The sequence below is a fragment of the Phascolarctos cinereus genome, unplaced genomic scaffold, assembly GCF_003287225.1.
Source record: "Phascolarctos cinereus isolate Bilbo 61053 unplaced genomic scaffold, phaCin_HiC Scaffold_2;HRSCAF=192, whole genome shotgun sequence".
In the NCBI taxonomy this organism is placed as follows: domain Eukaryota; kingdom Metazoa; phylum Chordata; class Mammalia; order Diprotodontia; family Phascolarctidae; genus Phascolarctos; species Phascolarctos cinereus.
The window spans coordinates 206,739,678-206,748,582 of NW_027555625.1; the positions used below are offsets into that span (position 1 = coordinate 206,739,678).

The 8,905-nt window shown below is 35.6% G+C and overlaps 1 pseudogene; it reads right to left on the reverse strand.

Annotated features, from left to right (window-relative positions):
* Window positions 1-7,514: 7,514 nt before the first annotated feature.
* LOC110212673 (protein kinase C zeta type-like) lies at window positions 7,515-8,649 on the reverse strand (annotated as a pseudogene).
* Between the last annotated feature and the right edge of the window lie 256 nt (window positions 8,650-8,905).

An 8,905-nucleotide genomic window follows, 5' to 3' on the forward strand; every position in this document is an offset into this window, starting at 1 on the left:
TTTTGAAATGTCCTATACATGTGTAAATACCTACATACTTATTCCCTAAGCTACCATAAAATTTTAGAGTAGGAACAGACCTTCCTTTCTGAAGGTCATAGAGATCAGATATGAAGCCAGTCCTTAAATGCCTAAAAGTTGGTCATTTAAGTGGAAAGAGAGCAAAGGTAGAATTCTACTGAAATCACTGTTTAAAAAAATAACAACTTTGAATTTCTTCCTACAAAGAGTGGTTGGAAAATTTATTCAAATATTTACTCAGTACCTCCTGTGCACCCAGTCTTATGGTAGGCCATTACGATAAATACCGAGAGCATAGATCATAAACGTAGAGCTAGAAGGAAGAGTATAGTTTATCTAAAGCCAACCCCATCATTTTATAGATGAGGAAACTGAGGCCCAAAAAAGACAAAATAATTTTTAAATCAATCAACATTTATGAAGTGACTGCTCTGTGCCAGTCACTGTGCTAGCCACTGGAAAGACAAATGAAAGAGTGAGATAGTCCCTACTTGCAAAGAGCTTACATTCTACTCTGTGACTTTCCCAAGGTCACAAAGGTAACACAGCTAGCATTGGAATTCAGGTTGACTCTAAGTCCAATATATTTTTTTCTTTTTTCTTTTTCTTTTTTTTGCTTTTTGGTGAGACAATCAGGGTTAAGTGACTTGCCCAGAGGTTACATAGCTAGTAAGTGTCAAATGTCTGAGACCAGATTTGAACTCAAGTCTTCCTGACTCCATGGCTGGAGCTCTATCCACTGAGCCACCTAGCTGCCACCCAATATATTTTCCACTTCCACTATTCTGCCTTTCATAAAAGACAAACTCATAAAGCCATTTTTGCCTTTTATGAAAGCAAAGTGAAGATATTGAATTCATTCTCAAACATCTTGCTTCTGGACTTAATCTCCATTCCTCTTTCACCGTGAGATTCTAACTGGAAATAATATAAAACTATCCAATAATCAAAAAGTATAACAAAGGCTAGGTTTCTTTTGGGGAGGAGGGAGGCAGATAGATATAGAAGAAAAGTTATAAATTTATCACAACCTGAAATAGTCTGCTTACTATACTACCTTTTAGAAAAACAGGAAAACTTTGTCAATTGTTCAAAAATATTTCCCTATTTGGACAATCTTTCCATAGTTGCCCGAGTCAGCCTATAAGCAATAGGAAAAATAGATTTCCTCCTTGTGGTTGCATCTATTTTTTGATGTGATAGGAAAACACAAAGCAAAGTTCATTGGATTCTATTAAATTCAATAAGCTTGTATGAAGTATCTATTATGTGCCAGGCTCTGGGGTACAAAGCTAAAAATAAAACCAAACAAATTTAAAAAACTAAACAGTTCCAGATGAACGGTTTGGGACAGTCACCCCAGATAAACTCTGCAAGACCTGCTCCTATGGACTGACTCCTTTAAATGTGCCTTACATATATGGAGCTGGTTGCCTTTTTAAAGTCTACCAGGCAAAGGTTGATTGTTCAACCAACTAATAGCTAACCACACTATAATTCCATCATATTGATGTAGAAATTTTCCCCCCACATAACTGTAATATTTTCTTTCTTATAGTTATTACAGTTTAGTGTTCTTGATTTTTATAGGCCATTGAATTTTCTTCTGTTTTGTAGAAAGTGTGTACCTTCAGAATCATTTAAAAGTCCTTTCCCAGGAGTGTAATGAACATTATATTCTTCAATGAATCAGGCACAGTATTAAAATTCCTTTAGAAAATTAGCTAGTTGTATCAGTGGCCCAAACTCCAAAGAACTAATTTTTTTTAATTTTGTTTTTAATTTATGGAATAAAGCAAGCACTTCCATGACATAGTAAAATAAAAGAGATGATTGTACATGAAACTGCAAGTCTACTATGCACAACTTGTTATTCCTTTCAAATATACAGCAAAATTATCAAGTAAATTCTTTTTTTAAAATTTTTTTCTCCTCTCCTACTCTAGAGATGGCAACAAATAGACCCAAATAGGTATATATATGTAAAATTATTCTATACATACTTCTATTTATCAGTTCTTACTCTGGATGCAGATAGCATCTTTCTTTATATGTCCTTTACAGTTAATTTGGGTATTTATTATAGATAACTTTTTCACTCAAAGTCGTTCTTAAAACAATACTGTTGTTACTGTATACAATATGGGGGGGTTTTTTGCTCATTTCACTCTTCATTATCTTATGCAAGTCTTTCCATGTTTTTCTAGAATCATTGAGCTCATCATTTCTTTTTTCTTTTTTTTTTTTAAAGTAGAAAGGAATTTATTGCTTTCTCATGAGAAAGGGTACTGCTCCTAGACACCATTGCTGGCCAGAAGAGTACGAGTTCAGTACAGAAATCAAGGCTTATTTATACCCTAACTCGAGCTCCTCCTCCCTAACCCCCTTCCCCTTATCCCATTGGCTGGGCTTTCAGGGGGTGCAACCTATTCATGGAGACACAAGCTTGCCCAGAGACAAGAAAAGGCAAGAAGCTTTTCAAGGGTAAGCAATTGAGGTTGGGGGCAGGGCTATTCTTTCTGCTAAGTACTTAAAAACAGAGTCTGAGGGGAGGGTTTTGAAAGCAACAATAAAGAACTATTAACAAGAACCATTGACCCGTTAAGGAGGCTTCACTTCTGAGAGATCATCTCTCACAATTCCCCCTCTCATTTCTTACAATTTGAAGCCTCCTCACACCCACTAAATCTTAATAACCATCAGGGTGGTCTCAGACTGGCCCTGAACACTGACTCTTCAGAACCATCATCTTGATTTCTCCTTTCCCTTCTATCTTAACCAAGGGGGACAAGGAGTTTTGCATACAGGGGAGACACACCAGGAGTAGGATAATAATAATTTCCCTCAAATTTTACAATCTAAGAGTTTTTGAAATACAATACAATTTAGAAACAGTAATAACTTTTGTAACACAAACAATAAACTTCAGATAAACAATTGCAAAATACAGAGTACAATCAACATGTTGTTTCCACTTATGGTACCTTTAACACTTGGCACTCTTGGTACCTTTAACAATTACATTTTCCAAATTTAACATATGCATTCTTCTCTAACTATACTTCAGAAATTGGATCTTTTACATATGATAAATTCAAACACTGATTTTACTCTTAGGCTGTGAGATGACTACAAATTCGGATCAAAACAGCTAGATCTCACATACTTCTTTTACTGACCACTTGCTCTGATCACAGAAATCTACTGTAAAAGGAAAAGGCAGGGACATGTGACACGTCAAATATGACAAGATAGAACATCCTTAGCTCTGTTTGAATTCAGATAAGAGTAAAAGTTCTCCAGTCATGCAGTATCAATTCCATATCATAGCCAGACTCAGGAATAGTCACGTGGGAAGCATTCCTTCTCAAAGGAACACAATGGGGAAACTGAGCCAGGAGGATTCCCATCTTAGATTGAGGCTAAGATTGTCCTCATGGCTTTTCCCCAGATGCAGAACACTACAGGATCACATTCCCTCTGAGTGCTTGTGGCATGTATCTCAGATACTGATTTAATGCAGACAACTACACCCAAATTCAAACTCAAAACAAAATTAGTTATAGTCCCAAGAGCCTTTTACCTTAAACAGCAAATTTCGCTAATTACAGCTTAAAGCCAGATACAGTTAATTTTACTCCCATGGAGTTGCAATAATCAACAAAAATGTACCAGGACTCACTTCTCAATTTTAAGCTTGTCCCAGTGTAAAAGCCAGTCATTAGAAATTTGCAACTTCTCAGCAAGCCAAGTTCATTGTTTAAGAACTGCAAGTTCTTTCCTCAGGGCAGATGAACTCTGCTTTGTCTGTTCCTTCTTACTTTCCTCTACCCTGGCCACATACACTTTTTGAGCTGTTTCCAGCAACTCATCTAAAGGCCTGTTCTGCCAATTCTCCAATTTTTGCAGTTTTTTATTAATATCTGGCCAGGAGTTAGTTACAAAATATACTCTTAATAAACTTTGTGCAGTGGAATCCTCAGGTTCTAACCCTGAAAATTTCCTCATGTTCTCCTTCAGCCTGTCTAAAAAGGCAGAAGGAGTTTCCTCTTTTTCCTGTTTGATCCCCATCACTTTATTCATGTTCTGGCTTTTAGGGATGGCATTTCTAATTCCCTGTAATTTCCTCATGTATTTTCTATAGGCCAGGTTGTTATGGTCACAATTCGGGACTACAAGGGGGAAATTCTCCCCTCAGTTCCCCTTGTGCTATCAGGTAGCCAGCATCCCAGGCCTTCATCGCAGCCCTCCAAATCTGATCTTACTCTTCCTCTGTGAATAAGATATCTAATATCACTACCATTTTCTCCCCAAATATACAAATTAGCTCCTAAAAACTGATTGACCTGATCAGCGACCCCTGAGGTGTCCTCAATTATCTTCTTCATATCCTTCTTAAAATTCCTAATCTCCAAACTATTGAGAGGAACATTCACATATCCGATTCCTCCTTGAGTTAAAGGAAACTCTTTTAATGGGAACTCCCTGGTGGTTCTAGAAGCAGGTAGCAGAAAGTTCTCTTGGTCTTTGAGTAGCTGCTTTAGTTCTCGACAGAGAGGGGCGTGCGGTGCCACGGCTTCCCTCAGATCAATCAAGTCCTCCCAGGGAGGAGCTAATCTTAGTGTCCTTGGCTGTTGACCCCCATATTCCAAGGAGGACTGTTTTGAATGAGCAGTTACTCCTTTTCACACAGTAAACAATTAACAATTCTAGATTTTAACATCAACACAGTAACCTCAAATAACTTAGTTAACAATTTTAAACTTCATAAGTGAAAGCCAGATAATCCCAGCTAAAACTTCCCTTTAAACATAGACAAAACTTGGAAGTTTTCATTTCTTAAATTACAATACTTAAAAGGAAGTGTTACAAAACAGGACCATATAGAATGCCCCAAGAGCCCCAATTCATTCCTTTTTCTCTTTTCTCTGAAGGCACAATTAATTTAACAGCATTCTAGATTATAAAATAAATTGCCCTTCCAGCAACATAGCTAATACAATTGCTTACCAGATTACATCATATAAGAAAATTCAGAAATATGTAAGCAGTATATTAAAAACTTAAAACAGACCCAATAAAAATCTTTCTTTCTTTCTTTCTTTCTGAACTCTTTCACCAGATCCAGTCTCCTGGGGCCACTCCCACCCCTATCTATGCTAGCCTGGGGATCTGGATGGGAGGGGAAAAGGCCACAGGCCACAGGGAGGTAAGACAATGGAGGGGAGATCAGGTGTAGCCACAAGGAAAGGCCAGTTGATGGGATTATAGCCTGAGGTGAAATTTGGCCATGTGGGAAAGTCCAGGGTTTTTCCTTTCTGGGGCCCAGATCCTAACCCTATCTATCATTCCCCCCTCAAACAAATGGGACCCAAATTCTTTTGGAGTAAGGGGCAAAGGTCTCGGCAAACTATTTCAGCTATAACCCCTTCTTTAATTACAGGTAAAGGTGGAGATACCTGGTTTTCTAAATAGCAGTTATATAAAAAAAAAATTATAAGACAGGGTTAGCAGGGCTGACTGGTTTTACACAATTTTTCCACTGTCCTTTAGTTTCTTTTAGTTCACTTTAATAACATAACAATACAAAAGTTTACCAATTTGAAACAATATTAGAGGTTTAAAAGTTGAAACAGACACATTACCAATCAGGTGGCTCCAATTCTGTCGATTGTGTTTCCAATTGGTCACATCTAATTAAGGAACTAATAATAATAGTTAACATCTTTAGTGTCTGCCCTCTGTTAGGCATTATGTTAGGCACCCTTCCAATCATAACAAATTTCAGATCCATACATTTTCCCAATTTACCTTAGTGCCAAACAGTGTAACATCACATTTCATTTAAAATATTATCAGAATGAACTAAATTACCTTTGGGTTGTGTTCTGGTACACAAAAACTTTTCTCTTCTATGTGAGGCAGAAAAGATTAGGTGCTACTCAATCTGCCTTTCTTTTTCATCTGAGGGGGAAAAGGTTCCCCTTTTCTTTTTTCTTTCTTTCCCTCCACATTCAAAACTCATCATTTCTTATTGCACAGTAGTATTCCATCACAATCATATATCACAACTTGTTCAGCCATTCCCCAATTGATGGGCATCCCTGCAATGTCCAGTCCTTTGCCACCACAAAGAGAGCTGCTATAAACATTTTAGAACATATTAGGTTCTTTTCCTTTTTCCCTAATCATCTTTGGAAATAGACCAACTATTGCTGGGTCAAAGGGTATAGGCTGTTTAATAGTTCTTTGGGTATAATTCCAGATCGCTCTTCAAAATGGTTAGATCATTTTACAATTATTTTGTACATTTTACAAGTATGAATTAGTGTCCCAATTTTTCCACATCTCTTCAACATTTGTCACTTTCCCCTTCTATCATTTTAGCCAATCTGGTAGGTATGAAATGATACATAAAGGTTGTTTTAATCTGGATTTTTCTAATCAATAATAATTTAGAACATTTTATATGACTATAAATTATTTTTATTTCTTCATTTGAAACTGCCTGTTCATATCCTTTAACCATTTATTAATTAGGGAATGACTTATAGATTTGACAAAGTACACACACACACACCACACACACACACATACATATACATATTTCAGATAGGAGACCTTTATCTATAAACTATCTATGAAAAAATTTCCCCAATTTTCTGCTTTCTTTCTAATCTTGCCTATATTTCTTTTATTTGTACAAAAACTTTTTAATTTAATGTAATCAAAATTATTTATTTTTTACCTAACTTTGGTCTCTATCTCTCATTTATTCATAAAGAGTTCATCTATCCTTAAACCTGATAGGTAATATATTCCATGTTCTTCTAATATTCTTGTAAAAAACCAATATTTCTTGAAGGAAGTTACTCAACCAAAATCAATTCTCTTCTTTGATTTTAAACAACAATTTTTAAAAGGCAATGATCTTTATTCAAAACCATATAGTTCCTCTACTTTGCATGCATATACTATAGTTAAGAATACATTTTTATATGTATGTATACATGCATATATACTCATATATATATGTATATACACATATATACCCATACACACATGCACACATATGAACATACATAAATACATAGTTAATATTAATGTGTTATATATTTATTTATGTATAATGTGTTATGTATTAATGTATTAATGAGATATGTATTTTCAAATGTCTGAACTTGAAATTAAAAATTAAAACAGTAAAAATTGTCATTAGGTATGTATTTAGCAATATAAACAAACCGGTATGCAAGGTTTTGGTTTTAGTCCTTCATTATTACTTTTTAGAACCATAATTTTGAGGAAGGCTCATGTTTCCTCCAAATGTCTACAAATCTATTATTTACTCTCTAACATGAGACTGTAGGTATGTGATTGAGAAACTCTGTAAGAGAAGTATTTATGATGTTAAAATCTTATTTTTCAATGAAAAAAAGAATAAATTTTGAAGTTCATTCATATTATTTGTCTACAATGCAGTTACCATTTATTCATACTGACTTCTTTATAGAAAGCAACAGGGGATTGATATATTCAAATCCTCCACACCCTGGCTGGTCTATTCTTTTTATCATATTTCTGACATCTGAGGCTAGTTGCACAGGTCCACTGGTGAGCTGTGTACTGAAGTTATCCAGACCATAGTTATCCAATATCTGTGGGTGAAATGAAAAGAAAGCCTCTTTCTTCTCCAGCAGATTATGGAAGAACATGTGAGACTTGCTGCCTAAAAATATCCCATTTGTGGTTGACAACCAAGCCTCTCTTTGGGATCCTTGTTTAAAAATCTCTTTTACATAAAGAGGACTTAAACAGGGAGAAATTTAGTGATTCAAATTGACTTCCCAAGGATACCTTGGAATGAGAAATCTTTAGTGTTCATAACCAGATTGTCTGTAATTATATCAAATGGAGATTTTTCCTACCATCATCTCAAGCATCAGAAGTCCAAGGGCCCACAAATATGCACTAAAGCTGCATTCTTCTCCTTTTAGGATTGCTGATGTAATGTAATTTGATGTGCCACAGAAAGTGTGTGTCACAAGAGTCTAAACCTTTCCTGAACATACTGTAATCTCTTCTTTTGATATCACCTTTGGCAGCAAAGAATATATTACCTAGTTTTAAGTCCCAGTGGATAAGTCCTCATTTCATCATCATAAAACCTGATATGTTCTTCCAGAAGCTTTCTTTGCCTTTGCCTATGGAACATGAGATCCCCTTCATTCACTTGTCCTATGACAAGGAACAATGGACTGACTGGTTAGAAGCAGGAATATAAGCCAATGAGGAACAGGTTACTGGATCAAATACATGATTCAAATACATGTCTCTAATCTGTACACAATCTAAGTCTTCATCATTGTGGACCAATTTCTTTTTCATTATTTTCATGGCATGGTTATTCTTTTTTAATGTCACTAAGAGAAATTTAGTAAAACTTCCCCATCCAATAACTCTGCTTAGGTCAAAGCCCTGTAGCCTGAGTCTCTGAGATATTTTAATTTCCTCTACTTCATCAATAACTGATTTAGTGTCCTCAAAATCTTCTCAAATGCAGTTATGTTTCCAGGTTGAGGGAATATAAGTACATCAATCACTTTCTTCTGAGGAAGTTGACTTCATTATTTTATCATCTATTTGTGATTCATGGCTTTTTATCATCTATTTGAGGTTCAAATGTACATGCCTTTTTCAGGGAGTATGAGTAGATAACAATATTCATAGACCACACTTGTACACTTGTACCAGTAGTTACACTTGATAGATACACTTGTAGCCTTGTCTTCCAAGACGCCAAATCCTTTCATTTTAGTGTCCTTGATATGCTATTATGTTAAAGTGACTGGCTTAAAACAGATGTCCATTTACTTATTAGAGC